Genomic DNA, 24,844 nt, shown 5'->3' with positions numbered 1-24,844 from the left:
ATGAAAATACTTCTGGGGCACCTGGGTGGCTCAGTCGGCTAAGCGTCAGACTTTTGATTTTGGCTCAGGCCTTGGTCTCAGGGTTACGGGATCGAGCCCTGCATTGGGCTCTGCACTTAGCGTGGAGTCTGCTTGAGATTCTTTCTCTCCCTCTGTCCCTGCCCCCATTCTCTCTCTCTCTTTCTGTCACTCTAATAAATTATATATATATACATATGTGTGTGTGTGTGTGTATTATATATATATATATTTATTTATTTTATGGAAAACACTTCTGACCATGGGTTTAGCCAACCCATGTTCAAATCTCAGGTCAGCCTCCTCCTCACTGAGTGGCTTCAGGCAAGCTCTGCTTACTTTCTCCAAACTCCATTTCCCCTCATTTATAAAAGGAAGTAAATGAAGTCTATCAGGCTAGATTCTTAGAAGGTCCCCAAAAGTTAGAGAGCATATGAGCACTTCAGGGCATGGTGAAGAACCGATATTATCGGTCATGGCTGTGAAACATGCATACATTTGCAGAGTATAAAAGAGGCACTTAATATTCTGTATGTCTCAGTTTGAGACTAACAAAATTGAACCGTTTTGAGCCCAGAGGCAGGCACATAAGATACAAAGAAGATTGTAGAAACCTGGCCTTGAGTCTTAGTCCCACTGCTCATTAGCCACAGAGGGATTGTCCCTTGGCTTCCCTCAAGCTTTGATTTGCCATCTGCAAAATGGGCAGACACCCTCTGCCTCTAACAGTTTCTGTGAGTAATAGAGATATTTACATCCTGTGCCTGGCAGGTATGAATACTAATACCTGCCATGAAACCAAAGATGTTGCCACAGTCTGGCTTGAGGCGCAACTGCTACTCATGCTGCCTCCCATACCCCCAATTAGTCACACCCCTAGTATATGATATTGGACAACCGAAGTCTTCTCTGTCATGCCTACTCTGTTATGCAAACAGAGTTTCAGGTTCCTGAGCTACCCTTTTCCAAACAGATAGTTGTCTACATCCCTCCCACCCCCAAGAAACTGTGGTGTCCTCACTGATAACCATTTAACATTTGTCATCTGCCTAACTTTGGGGAGAATACTTCACCTCTTCAAGTCTTATTTTTCCTCCTCGGCACCCTGGCCATACTCACTGCACCCCTATTAGTTAGGACAATTTATGCTAAATGCTTGTAATAGATAAACTTTGAAATCCGAGTGACATCCTCATCAAAGCAAAAGATTATATACTCACATGCTAGTCAAATACAAATTAGCCAGGTTTGGGAGATATTTTTAATCATGCAGGCTTTCAGAGACCCAGTCTCCTTCCAGCCTTTGGCTTCCAAGGTCACTGCAGAAAGAGAAGGGAGACCAGAGTGACAGAACACCAGAGACCTGAGTCCCTCAACCGGAAGTGACGCACATCACCTCTGCTTCCGTTTTGTTGACCAGAGCTAACTCAACTCTGCCCCACCGGACATGCTTGCAAGGGCAGACTGGAAAAAGTCCCAGCATCAACTTTACATTATGGAAGGAGAGCACAGATCTCTACCTCCGCCACTGTTACCAGCTCATAAAGTTGCCATGAAGATTAAATGAGAAAATACACGTCAGATGCTTAGCACAGAACCTGGTACTTAGTATATAATCAATAAATATTAACTGAGGCTATCATTCTTAAAACCGCAAGGTTGATTTTATGCATTGGAAACACTAGTGGAACCCTCAGATGCTAATGGCTTGTTCAAACTCTGAATTGGCTATCATGATGATCTATTATGATTTTAGTCTGATTCTAATTAATTAATTCAATCACACTCATTGATTGTCCTACCAAGACTGAATGTCGGCAGTGAACCAGACCCTTCCTGTGGCCAGGCATGGCATGGAGTGGTGGGGAGAGGCCATAAACACTAGGCCAATAATTAGAGAAATGACTATTTAAACTATAGCTACAAAAAGTTACATGACAGAGAAGTCCAAAGTACTAGAAAAGTGCATACCTAGAGGACCAGTCTAAGCTGTAGAGCTTAAGAAAAGATTTTCTGAGAACTCAAGAATGAATAGAAATTGGCCAAATGAAGAAGTGGGGGGCAGACTTCAGGATTTCAGACGTGAGCTGCCTCCTCCAGATCTCATTAACTCAATCCTGAGGATCATTCAGCTTGGACAGCAGACCTCACGGGATGTTCCAAAGCATCATCAGCATAAAAATACAAATAAGCAAAAACATCCTGGTAAACATGTCCCCAAGAAACACCAGCAACTTACAAAGAACACACAACATCCAAACACTGTAGCAGCTCTAAGGAACTTACAAATGTTTCCATCCAACTCAAACATTCTTTTTCTTTGGAATCTTCAACTGTATCTTTCAGTACATAACTTTTCTCAGCTTGACTCAAGCCACTGAATGTGTTTGAAATAGAAGTGTTTCTGTGATTTGTACTGCTTCTGGCTAAACATTTAGTTCTATCCTCACCAAGTTCCCCCATACCTCATACCTGCTGAAATACGAACTCATGTTAAGTGTTCTTGTTACAATATAATGATGATGATGATGATGATGGTAATGATGAAGCTGGGAGGCAACTTTTGGAAGTGATAGACAGTTTTATGGCATGGATTGTGGTAATCATTCCATGTGTATACCTTTATTTCCAGACTTACCAAGTTGTATACATTAATTATGCACAGCTTTTGGTATGTCAAAAATAATAATTTGAAAAGGTGAAATAAATACTGACATAGTGTGCACATTTGATCTCCTAAGCACACAGACAACCACCAGCATGGGTGTGCACACACAGGGACACACACAGAGTAGGGGGGCTCCATGGCCTGGGCAGATTGTGTGTGTGTGGAAATACACAGGAAATACACAGCACCCAGTGCAGTATCTGATACATAATGGGCATTTAATGCATGATTGTTAATCAGATGCCTTTTCTACTCATTTGTCCTCTCTGAGCCTCAGTGTTCTTATTTCCTTATATTATAAAGTAATACTTATTTATAAAGGAATACTTATAAAAAATAATACTTGCCCTATTTAGTTCATCCATCTTCCTAGTAAATGAGAAAACCTGTGTACATTGCTTAGCAAAGAGCCTGTCATGCAGTAAATGTGAATGATTGATGAAGTCAGTGAACATTTGAGTGCCTACTGTGTTCTGGATCATGAGTATAAAAATACTTTGCCAGTGATGGAGCATTCTGCAAATAGAGGCGTACATTCAAAAATCATAATGTAATTGTTACAACATTAAGACAAATGTGTGTATCCATATCTGCTTGTCTAATTATGAGAATGATATGAATAACCCTGTTCATATTCTCTAAGGATAACGGGAAGAGTAAGGAATGTGGAGTTTGCAAACACTGGGGTTCCGAACAAGATGATCGTACTTGATGCATAACCAGTTATGAATTCCAGGGTCAGTGGATTTAATACATTTTATATCATTGCAAATGTTTGCTGTACTCCCAGGGAAGATTAAAAAAAAAAAATTCCTGTGTTTGGCTCAGGAGCTTGCTTCTCTCCTGGCAGTGTGCATCAGACTAAATGTCACAAGAATATTTCAGCATATGTGGGTAAATATTTACACTCATTTTAAACAGATATTCCAAATTCCTTGTTGTTTTTCAGCAGAGGCCTAAACCTGGTGGTAAAAGTCATGAATAGAACTTTTTCAGCCTCACTAAGTGAGAAGGGGCTTTTCAAGGATTCTTGCCTCCAGGGTGCTCTATTTTTCTCCTTCCATTCTTTTTGGGTTGAGCTGTTGGAAGGGAGAACTGGCCCTCTGCCATGGAGCTCTCTACCAAGCCACTTCGAATTATTGCTCCCTGGTCCCTGAGAGCCAGTAGAGATTCAGCTGTGATCACAGGGGAAAGAAAAGTATAAGGAAAGAAATATAGAAGCTATAAGAAGAAGAAGCAACTCTTGGAAAAATGCAAAATGCATAGTATTATGGCCTGGGTTACAAATCGTGTAGACCAGGACTTGGATTGAATTTTGGAGGAATGAGGAATGTAGCCGGAACAAATCAAAGATCGCACTTTGGAGATGTAGAGAAAAAAGGGTGCATCAGTGGGGGAATATTTCTGGGTTGACAGATTGATACTATACAAAGCTTGGGTTATGGATAGTTCTGTTTGAGGTGCATAAAATGCTGTGCATATGTATATACTTTTCTAGCAATTTCCCTTGCTTTCTAAAACCCTCCAGTAGTAGAGGCCCTTCTTTGGGGGAAAAACACAGAGATCTCTGTTAATAGCAAACGAATAAGCTAGACAGAGATTCAGCCTGGTGTAATGGGATACTCTGAAGCATCATTGGTGCCATGATTGTGCCATCTTGAAGGAAGCGGATCCAGTTTTCTGACCCTGTATCAGTTGTTGGCTGCTCTGTTTCCAAGGGGTGTGAAGGCGAGGGCTACCTCCTAGTTGAGCTGAGCAAGGCAACTCATCCTTGGCCAAGTGCAGTACTCTAGCTGTGAGTGCTCTGAGCTACCAGCAGCCAAGACTCACAACTGCAGAGGAATGGAAGGGAATCTGTGTGGGCACCAACAGCAACGACTATAAAGGGACAGGTTAGAATCAGAAAGTTCTGTAAGTCCAGAGACACAGGGACTGATTCTTTTATTCTACATTTATAGAACATCCACTGTGCTAGTCATACTGCTAGGCACCAGGGATACAAAGACCTGAAAACCATTCTCTATTGTGCATCCTAGAATAATTAGGGTGAGAATTCTGCTTTAGGATCCAATAATGGGGAAAGCAGAAAGGACACAGAAGGTTCTAATCACAAGACAGAACATACTTATTGTGGACCTGCTAAATGAGCAGGCCAGCGCTCAGGGTTACGGAGGCAACAAAGGTGTGTAAGTGTGGCTTCTACCTTTGGAAAGATACCAAGAGAAACGGGCTTAATGAAATACAAGGAATGATATACTTAGTATGTCAAAAGCAGCAGAAAGATTAAGTAGAGGAGAACCCAGAGGAGAGAAAGGAATCATGGAAATCTGAGCACTGACTTTGCAGCAGACCCTTACAGGATGGCAGAATGTGAGCTTATGCCAATGGGAGAAAGGCATTCTAGGTAGAGGGATGGCTTAAGGTAAGGAGAAAAAAATATGTTCACATAAATTTTAGTATGTAATTGCCAAAGTGAAATTTTGCTACAGTACCAAGTAAAAGTAGACACATCAGAGGAGAGGAGCCTGGAGAAGTGGGCGAAATGTAGAGGACCTTCATATCTAGGAAAATAAGGGCTTGGGATTTGGTCTTTGACAGGGTAGTTAGCTGTGAGTGGATGCTGAAGAGCAGAAATTCACAATTAGAGCAGTTCCGTGGGAGAGTAATTGACAAAGTGTAAGGCGTACAGGAAGGCAGGGAAAGCTAGACCATACTGAAGTTAAACAGCACCATGTGCTGGTTTCCTGTCATGTCATTGGGCAAAAAGAAACTTTAACACAAAGAATGAACCCTTGTGTAAGCCATGGACTTTAATTAATAATAATTTATAAATATTAGTTCATCAATTAAAACAAAAGTACCACAGGAATGCAAGATGTTAATAATAGGGGAAACTATGGGAGGAAAGGGGGGAGGAAGATGTACTTTCTGCTCAATGTTTATGTAAACTTAAAACTTCTCTGAAAAACTGATTCTAAGAAAATCTTAAAAACAAACAAACAAACAAAACACCACTTCTGCCTAGGCTTTTTACCCAGCCACTTCTTACTTGTTCTTCAGACTTTGAGTAGAAGCATACCATTTCTCTGTGCTCCTCTGATGGTCTAGGCCCCCTCGGTAGGGTTTCAAACCACCCTGAACTTATCCTTAATTCCATTATTATTCTTACAAGGTTAATGACCAGGACTACTCTCATTACACTGTGATATAAGCAAAAAAAAATACATTTTCTCATATTAAACCACTGAGATTTCACTGTCTGTTATACAAACTAATGCTACTTACCGTAATACCTGTGTTCACAGAATATTGTGCATCTTAGGGATCAGGATTATGTTTGTCTCTATTCACCCTTAATTTTCTAATGTCTAAAAAAATCATCTGCTCTGTAGGAGGTACTCAATAAGTGTTTGCTGACTGCATGTTTCCTTGCAAATTATTTTATTATACAGGTGGGATGTTGTTAAGAAAGTGAGCTGGGGGAAATTGGAGGAGGAGACAAACCATGAGAGACTGTGGACTCTGAGAAACAAACTGAGGGTTTTGGAGGGGAGGGGGTGGGGGGTTGGGTGAGCCTGGTGGTGGGTATTATGGAGGGCACATGTTGCATGGAGTACTGAGTATGGAGCATAAACAGTGAATGCTGGAACACTGAAAAGGAATGAAATGAAATGAAATAAGATAAAAACAAAAAAGGGTGGGGAAAAAAGAATGTTGGCTTGAAAAGAAGATAGTCCATGGTTTCACTATTAACTCGCCCTTTTACTTTTGCTTTGTGATATTGGCCAACTTATTTTACACCTTTAAACTCTTCTTCTCCTTTGTAAATTGGTAATAAAAATAGTTCCTATGTGATAGGTTGTTTTAAGAAGTAAATATGATATTGTATGGTCTTAGCCCAGGTTCCCCAGGAAACAGAGCCTGATGCAAGGACCAAGTGCAAATACTTAATTTTGGAAGGTGCAATCCCAGGATAGCAAGAATGTAGAGAAAGGAAAGTGACATATGGAAGGATGGACATAAATGCAAGGTGATGCCCTGCTGTGCTGTCCACTGTTTCATCAAACAGTGATGAAACACTTTCTACTGTTTCATGATCGATGATGAAGAGACACAGCAGTACCATAAGAGGTTGGACCCACTTGGTCGTATGGACCATCTCCAGGCAGTTAGCTCAGAGAATCCATACCTCAGAAAGGGCCATCATATGACAGAGGAAGGAAATGGAATTCATACTCCTGATTCTGATATCACACATTTCTGGATGGCTGCATCTGACCCTTTCAGCAGCTGTTCAGAAAACCTCATCCCCATCCCTGTGCTGTGCTTTCCATCCAAGTCTGGAGTGGCAAGGAAAACTTGAAATTCAGGAAATGCTGCTGTCCCTGCATGGGCCACCAAAGGCTGACCCTCCTGGGGAAGCTGCCGGCCTCCTCCAAGAGGCAAGAACTATGCAGATCTGAGCAGAAGCGGTTGTCAGTTGAGTCAAGCTGATGACCCCTCCTTGGGGAGGAGCTGTGATAGTTGAGGTGGTACGGGCAGTTGAGGGCTAGAAGAAGATAGCGCTGAGAGAGCCCACCATGGGGCAGAAGGTGTGTCAGAGACAGCCTGCAAGGAATTGATCACAGCGTCTGGCACGTAATAAACACTTAATAAATATGTTATTATTTTCCCTTCTATTACATAATTAAGAGCCTTATTTAAGACTACCATCTCTGTCAGAGGAAACAGATTGGGGGCAGGGAGACTCTCAGCAAATCTTAAAACAGAAAATAAATATTTTTTGATTAAGAATTGTATTGTTAGGAGGACTGCTTGATGAGATCTCTACCTATACACTATAGCTATGCATGCAGTAGAGGGTATACGCTGAGGGTTGAGTAAGCACTCAATTTTATTTGAAATATTGGTTAAATGAATGGGTAAATGAACAATGAAAATAAATCTCTGGCAAATGTTGAATTCTAGGATATTAGAGCTAGAAAGCATCTTAGAGAGTGCTTATTTCAAATTCTTCTTTTATACCAAACATCGTGGAGGCTCCTGGAGGCAAACTGCTTCCTCAAGGTCTAACAGCTTGCTCACAGGTGTTCAAGGATTATGTATAATTGCCTCATGTCCTTCTCAGTGACTCTCTATTGATCAGAGTCCTGTAATGCAAAGGAATCTGATAATTAGAATAAGAACTATCATTTTTCTAGCACTCACAGTGTATCAAGCACTTTTCACCTGTCTGAGGCATTTTAGCATCTCTCTTTCTTTGTTTCAGGTGACGACATCCCTTGAGCAGTTATTAAAAGGTAGAAATCAAACCCAAGTGTTGCTGTTCCTGATGTTCTTCCCTCTGTCACTGCATTACCCAGGCTGCAGTGCTCGATGATGAATGTCCCCTCTTATAATTCTTATAAGATTCATGTGAGGGGAGGAGATGGATGCCCCAGAACGTGTCACAGGAAATGGGCACAGAGAGAAAGCAAGGGAGTGAGCCATGGACCAGCAGAATATTTAAAACTGAGATCCCCCCTGCCCCCATCTGTTGAATTTACCTTTTTTTTTTTTTTTTCAAGAACAAGTCCCTTCTGGGAAAGACTCACTCAACTCCAGATACTTTTCCAAGACATTTTTAGAGCTGGGACTAGCATATCCAATTTGGCGGTGCAAAGTGTGATTTTAATTAGGTCGTTTCCCTCTGGAGACTGGGGGCCCTGTTGGCTGAACTTCATAAAGGAGCCTGTGGGTGGGCAGCGTGCAAGGCACTCAGAGGTGAGGCACATTCAGGACAAGCCTCCCGGAGGGGCTTGGCTGTCACTTGTGAGATTTCCCCTATTTCTTCTTCCTCCTAAAGTCATTGGACATTGCTGCACCCAGGGAGGGATGTGGCCTCCCTCTCAGAGAGGAAAGGGCTTTGGAGTTCTTGGATCAGAGCCAGCTAATATCAGGGCATTTATTTTTCAGCTACGGGGCCCCTGCGTGGATCAGTCACTCAATCCAGACAGGTGTCCACCTTCCTTGCTCCGGGGAGTCCCTCTGGGGCCCAGAAAGACTGCTGGTACCACTCCCCAAGTGAAAAGTTCATGTTCCTCCTGGTCATGAAATAATGTGGTCCCAACCTTCCCTCCTGGGGTGTGTCCAGTGATTTAAGGCTTTTGACTTCTGCCCTGGAGAACAGAGCAGAGATAAATTGTTGGCTGCTGACAACGTCTCTTCCACGCTGCAGAAAGCCAGGGCAGTGCAGCTGGGTTTCTGGGTGGGCCTGGTCACCCAGGAGGGGCTGGCCAAAAGCTGCCTAGCTGATGAAAACCAAACAACTCTCAGAAAAACTGAGACTTGAAACAGAACCCAGGAAGGAGGCATCTCCTGCAAGTCTTCCCTGGTTCGTTGCCCTCCTTGGAAAACTGGACGGTCATCTCTGGTTTCCAGAGAAACTGAAGGAACTTTCTAACATGCATATCCCATCCCATCACGTTTCTGCTTTGAGACACCCTAAATGGGTCCCTGGTACCCATGCAGGTTAAGGTTAGAGTGCTTGCCACTGCATCAAGGTTTTTTTTTTTTTTCCCCCTCCTGTCTTCCTAGAGCTCTCCAGCTTCATTTGCTCTCCTTCCATGCCCAGTCCCTATAGTTGGCCACTACATATGCCCTCCAGATCCAGGCCCTTCCCGCTAGCTGCTATGATCTTTGAGGCTTCTCTCCCTTCTCTGAGCGGCTCCCCTTCCCCTCCAACCCAAGCCCGCCCTGGACCTGTTGGCTAAATTCTGCTCATTCGTCTGGTCCGATTTCAGATGTCCCCTTCTCTGGAAAGCCTCCCCTCCATACACCTCCCCACCTCACTGCCAAATCTGGAAGACCTGACCGTTTCCTTCCAGATCGACCTGTTTTGACATCTCTTTTAACACTTAACAGTCTCTATTATAATTGCCTGTTTCATTTACCCTCCTCCCCAACCTCCCCTACCCCCTTCATCGTAAGCTCTGTGAACCTAAAAAACAGGTTTGTGTTTTTGTTTATCATTATGTTTCAGTTCAGTTGTCAGGCGTATTTTAGGCACTCAATAAATGTTTGCTAAATTAATAAATGAGACCCCAGAGGGCATCCTGTTAAACCTTTAATGATTTTCATCATTTCCTGGGGATTAAATACTTAAACACTTCTCTTGAAAACTAGCAGAATCTGGGGGATTGGGGCAGCTTTTCACCCATAATTTACAAATAGATCATAAGGACTGGTGGTAGTAAACCCTGAGGTTTTTAATTTTTTTTCATAAACACTGAGTTTTGGTAATACTTTAAAAATTGATCTGGAGGATGGCAAGAAGAAATGTGGGCATTAGGTGTCAGGTCTGGAGTCCTGTCTCTAGAATTATTCAGAGGAATATACGTGAGCACATTAATTAACCTGATTGGATTCTTTTGTGTTTGTGATATATAGCCAAGGGGCTAGGGCATAAGAATGTTGGTAGAGAAGAGCCTTGGCATATCCAGGATGTCACAGGACTTCTAAGAAGGGGGCAGGTGTCTGTCTGTCTTTTTTCCAAGAGGAAGCAAAGCTGAACATAAAAGTGGTTTGGGAAGGGTAGGAACCAGGGGGGCAGTCATAGGGAGAATCTGGCCAGAGGAAAGCTTGTTCGTAGTTGGAACAGGGTAACTCGTTTCCACTCTGGGCAGCATCCTGTGCTTTATGGAGCCTAGACAAACTCTGAAGCTATGGGTAAGCTCTGAGTGTGTTCCTGGGCCAGTCTCCATCAGTGTTAACGAGGGGGATGGCAAGACAAGCTATGATGGCCTGAGAAGGTTCTAGAACTGAAGACCTCAAGTTGGAATTTGTGACAGTCAGACAGAGTGCTGAAAACGGACTTCCCAGATCAAACGGTCACCATGACCCTGGTCATCTCTCACTTGCTGCCTTTCTGTTACGAGAGTTTCTCTTCAGGGTGAGGAGTGGAATTGGCAGCTATCCCCACCATTCCTTTTTTTTAAGGTGTCTTTCCTGGCCCCTTTACTCTGAAGTTAACAGCAGTCCCTCATCAAAAATAAAAAAAAAAATTTTCTTTTCCAGTATAGTGATTCCCAGAGGGTCTTCCACTGAATATCTGTTCTGAGAGACAGTAATAGATGTTGAATTAAAAAAAAAAAGGGGGGCACCAGGTTAACAAGTGTGGGAAGTGATATATAGTAGAGCCAGCTCTTAGAGAATCACATTGCACGTCAGGATAGTGAAGATGTTCGTGAGTCCTAAAGAAAACAATCAGATACATCCATGTTTACTCAACAGTAGAACTTCTTTATTTAGGAAAAACTTGATTAAAATTCTGAAAGGAGCCTTTAGGGAAGTGCTAGTGCGTCATCTAAGGATTGTGATTTCATTTACCCTAATGTATTTATAAAATGAAGAAATAATATGTCTGTTATCATAATTCTGTGTTATCGAAACAGTGATCTCTTATTAAAAATGTTTGTGACATATTTTGTATTGCCTCCTGTATCTGGAACTAAAAATTTAATTCCAAAGACATTTGTATCATGTCCTCTAGTGAGTTACGGGTTAATGCCCGAGTTGGACATTCATAGAGGAGACAGCAATAATACTACTCATCTTGTAAATACTGCTGTTGCTTGTAGAGGTCTTACATGTGGATCAGAAATGAGACTGGATACTTTTATAACTATTTCCTCATCCTAGAAGTGAAAGGGTTTACACATATTGCTCTAATCTCCATTGCTGCTGGGGATATGGTACCTCTCATCTCATCTGAGTTCAGTGTGGATTCTCTTCCCCTGGCTGAGCAAAGCATGGGGTGGTCTCCCACCCTTCTTGGAAGCAGTAACATAGAAGCGTGACATGTGACAAATGAGGCCCAGGTTGGCCACTGGTCGCAAGGATGTGTGTTGTCTGGTAGTCCTCGAGATGACAGTTCTTTGAATGTCTGAGAGCAGGCAAGCTCTCACCAAGGGGCTTTGGATTCCTAAAATTAGAACTTGGGCTTTGGGGAATAGAAATGGACCATGAGTTACGCACATTCTATAATTAGCATTCTGAGAAGATATTTGTAATTCAGAGTCCAAGCTAAAGGGACAAATGGACCCTTGGAGTTCTGAAACAAATGAAAACTGTGCAGGAGCTCCACACCAGATAGGAAGAACCTTCCTTCTTTGTGACTAATGGAATGCCTTGTAAAAACATTTCAGGATAGGAGAACTGCCTTCGGGTCAACAATCCTGCCCCAAATACCTGCTTGGGTTTCACTGCAGGGTGGACAAATCCAGTGAGACTCTTATAACCTACCCTCCCTTTCTCCCCATGCACCCCAGCAGCCTGCTGTCCTAAAACACCAAGATAATCATGTCATCCCCTTCGCAGAGGCCCAGACAGCTTCTCATCATACTCCATGTAATGAACCCCTATTTAAGGCATGAGGGCTGATAGTCTAGGGCCCTGACTTGACCTCTCAGCCAGATCTACCCTGGTGTCTGTGCCATGAAGAAACTTGTCAGCACATGAGGATTTGGAGTCTTCTAACGAGAGTAGGAGGTGTTTTGAAGTTTTAAATAAGAGCCTGTCATGTTCAGCTATTTGATTTACTTTATTTTTCTTTCATTTGTCCTGATTGCACTCAGTGATGCCAATTATATCTATGTTTTATCTCCTTTGTTTTCTATAAACATTTTTTTTTCTATTTTTGTTAAAACCTGCTTTTAATTTCTTTAGTTTACTTTTTTCCCAGCCTGCCTTCCATGGCTTTAACAACTGTAATGTTCTTTTCACTGATAAGAGATGGGGCTTTTATTATTTTTTTTAATGATTGTATTTATTTATTTGACACAGAGAGAGAGATCACAATTAGGCAGAGAGAGAGGGAGAAGCAGGCTCCTGCTGATCAGAGAGCCTGATGTGGGGCTCGATCCCAGGACCCTGAGACCGTGACCTGAGCTGAAGATGGAGGCTTAACCCAATGAGCCAACCAGGTGCCCCGAGATGGGACTTTTAATGCGGCTCTCAGTAACAGTTACCTTCTTTACTTTCCTTTCATTCTTGACTTTGTTGTTGGGTTCTTTGATCTTATTGTTGTTCTTATTGTTCCTTGAGTCCTTAAACATTTCTTGAGCTCTTAAATGCATAAATATTTGTATTTACTCTTTACACATGCAGAGACATGTTTGGAAACAAGTATTATTTCATCTGGTAAGATTTTGGGGAGCTGTTCTTCAATTGTCCTTCCTTTGTAAGATTCCTATCTCCTTTCTTCTGGCAGGTATTCTTATTCTGGATTCTCTGCTGATTCTCCTTGTATTACCATCATCACTGAATAAGTTTAGTTTTTCCTTGATTGGTTTTTGTGGAAAAATAGTGGTGATGGGAGAGAAGCACCACTTTCACCCCTTCTAATATGCAGTTGTATGTGTGTGTGTGTGTGTGTGTGTGTGTGTGTGTGTGTGGAGGGGGTGCAAAAATGAGAGAGGAAATATGGTTGATATTTCTCTTGTTTTCATTGAATTACATTGGTTTTAGAAGAATGGGATCAGAGATACACCTAACTTTCCTTCTTAAAAATCACAGAGTGATTTCAAAGATTATTCTAGTTACACAAACAGGTTGAAGGGAGGCAAGTGATGAGCTGAGGAGCTGTAAGAAGACTGTCGTAGGAGTGCATATAAAATATGATGGTTCACAGATTCGGAGAAGAGCAAAGAGAATAGGGGTAAATTATAAAGACCTAATGATTATTCCTGGCTCTGCCCACTATTGCCTCTGATCTTCTCGAAGGGTAGACATACGTTTATTCATCTGTACATTCACAAGGACAACTGGGCACCAAGTAAATAGCAATGCATGTTTGTTGCAACCAGACAGGAATGCATATCTCAGTTTTAATTAATTAAAATATTGCTCTGAATTAAATATTTTCCATTTCCCCTTAGAAACTGCTCAGGTCACAGCAGGGAGTGGGATTTGTGTAAGACTTTGTTCTGGGGGCTTTCTGTAAGCTTTTATAGCTGTTTCTCTAAAAGCCCTTTAATTTGGAAGTAACCAATGTGATAAGTGATTTCCTCCTTAATCGTTTCCACATTTTAAGAAATGGGAATAATAATAATAAAGTGCTGCTACTAAAACCGACAATAACTCAATGGGTTTTCTGGTTTTCTGGAATTAGCAAATGTTCAATGTGCCTTTTGCAGTCCTGATTTTGTCTAAGACTCCCTAAGGGAGCGTCCACTTGCCCTTTCTTCTCTCTTTTCTGTGAAAGGGAACTAGAACTTGGTCAGACTTTCATCTTAGTCTTCCCATTACAGTTTTTGCTTTTCTTTATCATAGTCCCTTGAACAGAGTTTTATAATCATCTGCTTTTGACCCATTAGACCAGGGTTTATGACCGTTTACCCTCCTATCTACCAGTGCCTGAATATAATAGATCTTCAGTATATTTTTAATGAATAAAATAATTGATTTCTAATGGCAGGTCATTCCTATCACGGCTGTGGTTGCAAATAGCCCTCCCTACCCCCTTTCTCGGACACACAGGATTAAAGCAAGGCCACCCACAGCCTTTGATCATTGGGTTGAACAGAGAGGTTCATCAGTAACAGAAACAACCCAAATATGCCGTATTTGGAAAAGCACGTTTCTCTGACATATGGGCTTCTATGAGCAAGAGTCACAAGCTCTCCTGTTTTGGTGAGTCATACATGGCTCCAGCATCAACCATTTGCAGAAGAAAAGGAGAAAATGACTTTAATTCATGAAAGAATACATTCCATCAGAGATGATACATATTTCTGAAGCAGAGGACGCATCTTCAGAAAACACAGCCTCTCTCTATAAATGTGTGGAATAAAGCAAAATTGCATTATCATCCAACAGCTAGAGGTTTTTTTTTCCTTCTTTTTCCCATTCCTTTAAAAGTATAACTTGTTACTTAGTAAGCTCTTTATTTTTATTTGGGAAATTGAATAGTTGTAACTAACCCCATGGAATTGTGCTTTGTGAAAGTTGGCCTCCTACGAATCAATTCCCCTTCTTTTCTCTCCAGTGGTACCATAGCTCATCCTAGCAAGACAGTCAGTTGGCAGTTGTGTTCTGAACTCCCGCAGGGATCTCAGCAGCATGGTAAGTGATGGATGGCTAGAAAGCTGATGATAGAGGATGGGGAGGGGAGCGTCACCATCTTACTGAAGCTGGCGGAAGACCTATTGCCATTCCTACAGTCTAGCATTTCTCTGGTGAAAACAAGCATTTTTGTAAACTAATTGTTGGTTGTTGTTGTTGTTGTTGTTGTTTTAATAACCACACTAAATGCATTTACCAAACTAAAATTTTATCTTGGAATTTTACCACTTGTTTGCTATAAGAGGACAGTTAGCTTTGATTTTGTGAAGACTTAGTACATACTAGGAACTTTGCATGCCATATGATTTAACTCTTATTTTAAAAGAAAAGGTTGGGTCAGGGCATCTGGGTGGCTCCATGGATTAAGCATCTGCCTTCGGCCAAGGTCATGATCCTGGGGTCCTGAAATTGAGCCCCGCATCAGGCTCCCTGCTCTACAGGGAGCCTGCTTCTCCTCTCCTTCTGTCACTCCCCTTGTTTGTGGTCTCTCTCTCTCGTCAAATAAATACAATCTTCAAAAAAAAAATTTAAAAAACATAATAAAAATAAACAAATAAAAGGTTGGGAGTGGGGAAGGGGCAAATTTAGCCCTGTCCAGGAGAAGCCAGAATTATCTCATTTGATTGACAGATATATTCTAGTCTTCTTTAATTCATTATTTTTAAATTATGAAAGCATTCAGTATATTGTGTATTTTATAAAGATCAATACATTTTAAGAAGAGATATGGGAGGCAGCAGTCCCCTTTTGTACTCTAGTTGATCATTCTTAGAAATGTAGCCACGTTTTAACACTCTTGTCTTTTTATTTTTTTAATTTGAAGTTTTTGTTGTTGCAAGCACTTTCTTTTGACTTCTTTCCTACAAAAGATAAGAATTTGTATCTTTTCACATACATATACATTCACACACATCCTCAAATAATGACCCTCCAAGTATAATTGTATCACAATAAAACCTAAAACACCCTAACAGTTGCCTGGTATACATCTATTCATGATCTTTCTACTGCACCAAACTTTCTTTATTGTCTTGGCTAAAATTGCATTCATTTTCATAGAATTTTGTAATTATTGGCCCCAACTGAGCCACCAGTTTTTACACCATGACTATATTTCTGTTTTTGTATCATTTTTTTGTTCATTTGCTTTTCTGGGGGTTAATAATTAGGTTAATAATTATTTCCTTTTATAATTTTCTCAGATTTTAAAGTGCCTACCATTAAATTAGCCTGCCTTGTCTTTTTTTTTTTTTTCTGTTTTTGAAGATTTTTTTTTCCTTTGTTAAGTAAGCTCTACACCCAGCATAGGGCTTGAACTCACAACCCTTAGACTGAGTTGCATGTTATACCCACTGAGCCAGCGAGGCACCCCTAGTCTGTATTTTCAAATGGAACTGCAGAGTTCCTTCTGGTGTGAAAGGAAACAATACTTTGTTCTTCAGTTCTACATTTTTAAACTTAAACATGATCCTTTCAGACTTTTCTGTCTTCAGGTTCCTATGAGGAATATTTCTACCCTCCATCTTCTCATCAGTCATCCTGACATTTTTCAACTCCACTATGCTGGTGACTTCCTTTTCTTCTCCTTTCCTGCATTGAGTTCAAGTTTACTTGAGTTTTCATCTTCCTCTGTTTATTACCTTAATTTTTGGAGCATATCCTCAAACAGATTCTTGGAGGAAGAAATGAATAGGAGATAAATTCTTCTGGACTATGTATGTCTAAAAATGTCCTCATGTCGAATAACACTCATGGATAATTTTCGTATAGAAATACAGGTTGTAAAGAGAGACATAACAGATCCCATGATCAGGAAGATAAGGGGAGACCAGATAATTTCAGACCTTCTGGGCATACGTTAGACATTTGAAACATATTGTGAATGAACTAGAAAGCAGTCAGCTGCAAAATATCAAAGGGTAATTTGATTTTTATTATTATTATTATTATTATTATGTTAGTCACTATTCAGTACATCCTTAGTTTTTGATGTAGTGTTCCAAGATTCACGGATTTAAAGTATTCTTTTGCCGTCATATAAAGACTAGACTCTAGGGGGATAAGAAGTGAAGCAGAAAGCCCTGTTGAACATGATTGAAATAATTCAGATAGAAAAAGCTGGTGTCTTGAACTCAGTTAGTATGGAGGAGGAGCTGGTGGGATGATGTTAGCATGGTATAAATAGTCCTGCCACTTGCTGATACAAAGAAAACTAGAAGAGAAATAGGGTGAGAGAGCAATAAGTGGGTAAAAATCCAGGAGATTTCTTTTAGTAAATGTTATTTTGAGAGGGGATACCAAGTGGTAACTTAGATATCTGGAGTTTAGAAAAGTTAGATGTGCTGTTTAAAGCTATGGGGCCAGATGACATTGTACAGAATAGGGATGAATAAACTATAGCCAGTAGGCGGACTAATTTTTGTAATTAAAATTTGTGTGTGTGTGTGTGTGTGTGTGTGTAAATAAAGTTTTATTGGTATACAGCCATGCTCATTTTTTTAAATGTTATCTATTTTCATTTTTTAAAATTTTTTCAGTGTTCCAAGATTCATTGTTTATGCGCCACACCCAGTGCTCCCTGTAGCGCATGATCTCCTTAATACCCACCACCAGGCTCACCCATCCCCTCACCCCCATCCCCTCCAAAACCTTCGGTGTGTTTCTCATAGTCCACACTCTGTCATGGTTCGTCTCCCCCTCCAATTTCCCCCAATTCACTTTTCCTTTTCTTCTCCTAATGTCCTCCATGTTATTCCTTATGCTCCACAAGTAAGTGAAACCATATGATAATTGACATTCTCGACTTCACTTATTTCACTCAGCATAATCTCCTCCAGTCCCATCCATGTTTATGCAAAAGTTGGGTATTCATCCTTTCTGATGGCTTCATAATACTCCATTGTATATATGGACCTCATCTCCTTTATCCATTTGTCTGTTGAAGGGAATTTTGGCTCTTTCCACAGTTTGGCTATTGTGGACATTGCTGCTGTGAACATTGTGGTACAGATGGCCCTTCTTTTCACTACATCTATATCTTTGGGGTAAATACCCAGCAGTGCAATTACAGGGTCATAGGGTAGCTCTATTTTTAAGTTTTTGAAGAATCTCCACACTGTTTCCCAAAGTGGCTGCACCAAGTTGCATTCCCACCAATAGTATAAGAGGGTTCCTCTTTCTCCACATCCTCTCCAACATTTGTTATTTCCTGTCTTGTTAATCTTTGCCATTCTAACTGGTGTAAGGTGGTATCTCAGTGTGGTTTTGATTTGAATTTCCCTAATGGCTAATGATGATGAACATTTTTTTCATGGGTCTGCTCTCCATTTGTATGTCTTCATTGGAAAAGTGTCTGTCCATGTCTTCTGCCCATTTTTTGACATGTGTATCTGTTTTGAGGGTGTTGAGTTTGAGGAGTTCTTTATAGATCTTGGATATAAGGCCTTTGTCTAGAGTGTCATATGTGAATATCTTCTCCCATTCTGTGGATTGCTTCTTTATTTTGTTCACTGTTTCCTCATTTTTTAATGTAATGTCTATGACTATTGTCATACTACAGTGGCCGACTTAAGCCATCACAAGAGAGCTCATGTAATCCCGAAGCCAAAAATACTCCTTATCTGGCTCTTACAGAAGAAGTTTGGCAACTCCTGACCTAGGGAATAAGTATAGTTTAAAAAGAAAGAAAAGTGAAGAATTAGCTCTGGGGTTTTTGAACATTTAAGTGTTAAGCATGTGAAGGTGATTCAGTGAAAGATAGGGGGAAGAAGTTGTCAGTGAAAAGAGGAAAGCCAACTAAGTATGATGTCCCAGAAACTTAGAAAGACAGTGCCTTAAGAAGGGAATATTCAGGGGCGCCTGGGTGGCTCAGTGGGTTAAGCCTCTGCCTTCGGCTCAGGTCATGATCTCAGGGTCCTGGGATCGAGTCCCACATCGGGCTCTCTGCTTGGCGGGGAGCCTGCTTCCCCCTCTCTCTCTCTGCCTGCCTCTGTGCCCACTTCTGATCTCTCTCTGTCAAATAAATAAATAAAATCTTTAAAAAAAAAAAGGAAGGGAATATTCAACTACAGCAGATGTTGTTGAGGCATCAGTTAAGATGAGGATAGGTATTTGGTCACCACATTTGGCAAGATGAACCGTAGGGACCTTGACAAGAACTTAGTGTGGAGTGTCAGTGACAAAGTCTAATTGGAATGGGTTTATGAAATAAGGGAAGATGAAGAAGGGGAAAGAGTGAATATGTGTGGTAAGAAGACTTACAATGAAATCTACCCTCTTAACAAATTTTTCAACATACAATACAGTTAACTGTAGGCGCAAAGCTGGAATAGTGTGGTGCAGCCAGTACAGAAAACTGTATGGAGGTTCCTCAAAAATGGAAATATGGTATCATTCAATAATCCTACATCTGGGTATTTATCCAAAAGACATGAGGTATTTGCACTGTCATATTCATTGCAGCGTTGTTCACAGTATGTGGGACATGGGAACAATCTAAATGTCCATTGGTGGCTTAGTGAATGAAGAATATAAATGTTTTGAGCTTTGAGGTAAAGACAAGCAGAAAAATGGGGTGATGACTGAAAGGAGGCAAAGATTCAAAGAAGGCAAGTAGATGGCTTTGCCACAAAGCAGACTTTGAGGTGGACATCGGCATGCAGAAAATTTACTAGATCATGCTTTCGGAGTCAACATCTTTGGAGGGGAGGACAAGAATAAACAGAGGGAGAAGCTCTCACAGACAAAGTCCAGCAAGAGCTTCAGCCAACTCTGGGAGAGCTTTAAAGCTGAGATGGTCCTTCAGAGATGTTCCTTGGTGAAGGGAGGAGTCAGGTCTATTTCCGTTCTCATTGATAAGTCACTGGATGGAGGCAGGAAGGAGGGGCACTCTTGCCTGAATTGGCCCTGCCCCACTGAGGCATGACAATGAGAGCTCTTGGTTAGCCCTTTCTCAGCAGCTGGAAGAATAAGGCTTTCTTTCCAGAGAGGGACCAGAATGGCACATTCTAGAACTCATTTGAGAAGGGGCTTTATTTAAAGTATGGGACTTTCTTCTTTATGTTGCAATCTATTCCATCCCTCTCCCCCATTCTCCTTCATAGGAAATCATGAACTTTACCTTGTGATAGGACACCAGATAGACTCTATTGTATGCCCTATCTAAAAAGGGTGGAGAGTAAAAAATATATTTTACTTGTCTGGCTTGGCTCTTCTTCTGTTAAAGGACATTAACATGACCATTAGCTTTTACTTAGAGAATTAAGGATTATTGTTGGATCCAGAAATGCTTTCTAAAGACTGCTGGTCTTCTTCTATAAAAATCAAACATAAAAGAGATTGAGTGTAACATGAAATCAATGGCTGGTACCTTTGGCCTTTGGAAATAGGTTCAGTTTTATAAATTAGAAAGGAAGGGATTTTCATATTGCTGAATGTCTCTTGCTAAATAGTTTCTATCATGTTCCTCTCATCTAATAACTATCTCTTATTTATGGCCTCTTTATCATAGGTGAAAAGAACTCATCATGCCTCTCATCCACCCATCTCCCTAGTACAAATACACCCGCTATAAATGATTCGGCTGGTGCTATCCATCTCTGCTTGGAGGGATCAAGGAATAAGGATCTCAGAAAATGTTTTCTCCTATTGAGTAAAATGATTCTCCCTTTAATTTCCACCCCCCAGTTCTGTTTTATACTCGAAGAATAGGTATAATTTCCCCTCTGGAAGAGAGCGTTCCAGAGATTTATGGGTAACTTGTAGTCTTCTTTCTTCCTTAATACTCCTCCTCTGCTTCATACTCTTTCAGTTTAGTTGGCAAATCCATACTAAGTTATCATACTGGGCCAGCCAATGCGCTAAATTCTTAGGATAAGTATGCACCCTCAACACCAGGAAAAAATCCCAAATATTTTTATTATCCCAGTTGTACTCTTGTGTCCTTTCTAACTTAAAATGGGGTGCTTCCTCCTGGTTAAGGATTTATTTCTTGCCGCTCTTTCTTTCTCATGCCAAATTCTCTTCACAGAACCTCTTAGCTAACAGGTACCATGAATGAACACTTACCCTGTGACAGGCACTCTGCTAAGCACTTTACAGTCATTCTCTCACTTAATAGTTACAAAAAACCTAGAGGTAAATGCTTCTGTTATTCCTATTTTACAGGTGAGGAAGCAGTCTTTGTAAGCTTAGGCAACTTGCCCAAGATCTTAGCTAGCAGGTGGTCCGGAGAAGAGTCAGTCCCGCATCTGTCTGACTCGAGAAGTTGTATTCTTAATCACCAGGCCACACTTATCTCCGTTACCATGGTTCCAACTCACATCTAATGCCAGTCATCTGCCAAGTCAATAGCACCCCTGTTTGGGTTGACTTGTGTCCCCCCAAAAGATACACTGAAGTCCTGACCCAGGTTTTACATTCTCAGAATGTGAATTTATTTGGAAATGGGATTGTTGCAGCTGTAATCAGTTAAGATGAGGTCATGCTGGAGTAGAGCAGACTCTCAACCCAATGTGACAGTGTCTTTATAAGAAGAGGGAAATTTGGACATGGATGGACAGAAGATGGCCATGAGGGGAAAGAGGCAGCTATTGGAGTTAGACAGACACCAGCTGCGGAGCACCTGGGGCTACCAGAGCCTGTAAGCCACTGGAAACAGCCCTCCTTGAGAGCTTTCTGAGGAAGCACAACCCCAGCCTCCTGAACTGTGACAGAGTAAATGCCTGTTGTTTTAAGCCACCCAATTTATAGTATTTTGTTATGACAGCACTAGGAAATGCATATAGCCCCTCAGTCAGGACTCTGTTCTTGGCTTCGGACTTACCTCACCAAGTGCTCCGGCCATCTTTCCATGAGGGTCTCCTTGGCAGATAGCATTGACATGTCAAACGCTGACTTTCTGAGCTTGCCTGTTATGGAGAACAGGCTCCCCTTCCAGTGCCCCCTCTGCTCAGCTCTCAGTGCCCATGGTTGCAGCTACTCAGTCCTGAAAGACTGTTTTTGTTGTTTCTCTCTTTTTTTAAAACGATTTTATTTATTTATTTGACAAGAGAGAGAGATCACAAGCAGACAGGCAGGCAGAGAGAGAGAGAAGGAAGAAAGCTCCCCGCCAAGCAGAAAGCCCGATGCAGGCCTTGATCCCAGAAACCTGAGATCGTAACCTGAGCCAAAGGCAGAGGCTTAACCCACTGAGCCACCCAGGTGCCCTGTTTTTGTTTTTGTTTTTTTTTTTAAGATTTTATTTATTTATTTGACAGAGATCACAAGTAGGCAGAGAGGCAGGCAGGGAGAGAGAGAGAGAGGAGGAAGCAGGCTCCCTGCTGAGCAGAGAGCCCGACGCGGAGCTCAATCCCAGGACCCTGAGATCATGACTTGAGCTGAAGGCAGAGGCTTTAAACACTGAGCCACCCAGGCACCCTGTTTTTGTTGTTTCATTCATCTTTAGGTGTTTCCTGCATGCCTGCCTGATGCCAGACACTGGGAGAGGTGGCAGGGACAAAGCAGAGAACATGAGAGCAAGCAGTCACCTCCTCTGATGTGCTTTGTACAGATTACCTCATTTGTTCATCATGGCAGTCCTATGAGGTAGGACTAGTAGTCCCTCCATTCAATAGGTGAGGAAACAGGCCCAGAGAAGTGGAGTGACTTGTGCGAAATCACACAGCTGGCCAGTAGAGGGACTGGAGTTTGAACTCAAGCAGCCTGGCTCCAGAGTCTATGGGCTCTGACTGAGCTTTCCTTTCTCTGGGAAGAAACTGTTCCTGGCTTCAGGCATTATACAGAATTTTAGAGGAGCTGAAACATGAAGGAAATAATTGTGTGAGTGAATGTAGTGATAGACACTGTGATGAGTGATCTGAGTGAAAATGAAACAACATTAGGTGAAAGGCTGGAGGCTCAGGTTTCTCTAGAGAAGAAACAATGAGACTGAGATGTGACCAGAAGTAACACTCGGCCAGGTAAAGAGGTCAGAGAAGGGGATTTCCAGGCACAGGGAGTAACAGATATGTGGCCGATGATGGACTCAGACCAGACATCCCCTGCCACGCCCCAGGTGGTCACTGAGTGAACCCATTCCTCCATTTCTCTGCTTATTTTCCATCACTTTTAGACAACTGTAATAGGCCTCTGACTGCTCTCTCTGCGTCCACTCCTGATGCCCCTGTCAGAATGCCACATTGCCACCCAACTTCTCATTTACATGCAGATTTTATCAGGCTTCCTGCTGAGTGCTCTTCAGTGGGTTCCCCTTGCTTTCAGATGGATTCCCAAATATTTGCTCTGGTGCTATGGACACCTGACAGGTTGGTTTGTCTGATGTCCTTTCCTCCACTCTGATAATGGCAATCCCTACTTCCTGCCTTTGTCTTTGGAAAGCCCCTCTCTACCAAACACTTCAAGAGACCTTGGAGGGTCTGTCAATTACAAGACTTTGCCCTCCATACGGGTGAGCATATGACCAAGCCTTGATCAGTCTTGGTACCGTACCTCCTTAGTCACACTGAACTAAAACAGCAGATCTCAAAATTGAGTGCCTCAGAATCACCCAGAGGGCTTATGAAAACAGATTACTGGACCTCAGAATTTCTGATTTCACCAGCCTAGGGTGAGGCCTGAGAATTTGCATTTATAACCCATTCCAAGGTAATGCTTCTGCCGATATGGAGGCTAAGGGTCAAGTATAGAATAGAGGCAAGCCACAGAAGTTTATACGTACTCAATAGAAGAGAGAAAAATTGTCTACATGCTCTGTCATCTATTGCTAGGAAGATGCTAGGAGCCACCAATGGTCAAAACCTCTCAGCCCCTAACACCTGGAAAGAGTCTCTTTGCAGGATGAGACAATGTGGCTAAAATGAAAAGGAAAATAGACATAAGACCTAAGGAGAGACTGCAGCATGATTTTAGTCCCTGGATCTAATTATCACCAAAGCTAGTTTAACTCCTATTTTCTCTTTTAATGTAATAAAAAATATCCACCCTTACCTCCACTCCTCACCCCTACCCCATGCATACCTTCTTATCCAAATGAGACGTTGGGTATTTTTTCAGTCACTGGCAAATGGCAACAAGTTGGACCTGATATACATGCATGGCCTTCAACACCCTGTCTCAACTGTTCCCAGCCTGCTCCACTCTGCTTCACCCAAGTTTGTTAGCCTTTGCGATTTCCTTTACCTTCCTCAGGGCTTTTGCACATCTGTGTGTTTATCCCAGAAGGCTCTCCCCTGCAACTCTGAACAGTCTTGCCTACCCTGGACATTCCTGTTCACCCTACCTTCAGATCATCAGGAAGTTTTCTTTCACCAGATAGGCTTAATAAGCTAGGTCAGTGCACTCACAAAACCAGCTTTAATTACCACCTAGTAAGTAAGAATATGTGTAATTAATTGTTTAATTTATGTGTTCTCTAATGTAAAGTCCATAAAGGCCCAATACTGTATCTTAGAACTTAATTAGAAAGAATACATAAGAATCAGAAAGAATAAGTTGTACTTCATCAAAATTAATTTTTATACATAAAAGGACTCTATCATCAGAGTGAAAGGCAATCTACAGATTCGGGGTAAATATTTACAAATCATATATCTGATAAGGGACTAGTATCCAAAATATAAAAAGAATACCTATCACTGAACTGAAAATAAAAACTGAAAATAAAAAATCCAATTTAACTATGGGTAAAGGACTTGAATAGGCATTTGTCCAAAGAAGGTATAGAAATAGCCAAAAAGCACATGAAAAAATGCTCAAAATCCCTAATCATTGGGGAGATGCATATCAAAACTATAATGAAATACTGCTTCATACCCATTAAGATAGCTATTAAACAACATAAACAAACAAAAAAAACCTAAATAACAGGAGTTAGGATATGGAGAAATTTTAATGTTTGTACACTCCTGCTGGGAAGGTAAAATGACACAGCTACTATGGAGAACAGTAGGACAGTGCCTCAAAAAAATAAACATAAGATTACCTGACAACCCAGCCATTCCACTTCTGAAAGCAGACTCAAACAGATATTTGTACACAGATACATAGCTACATTATCCA

Source organism: Meles meles, chromosome 11 (assembly GCF_922984935.1).
Source record: "Meles meles chromosome 11, mMelMel3.1 paternal haplotype, whole genome shotgun sequence".
Lineage (NCBI taxonomy): Eukaryota > Metazoa > Chordata > Mammalia > Carnivora > Mustelidae > Meles > Meles meles.
This window is presented reverse-complemented; position numbering follows the sequence as displayed.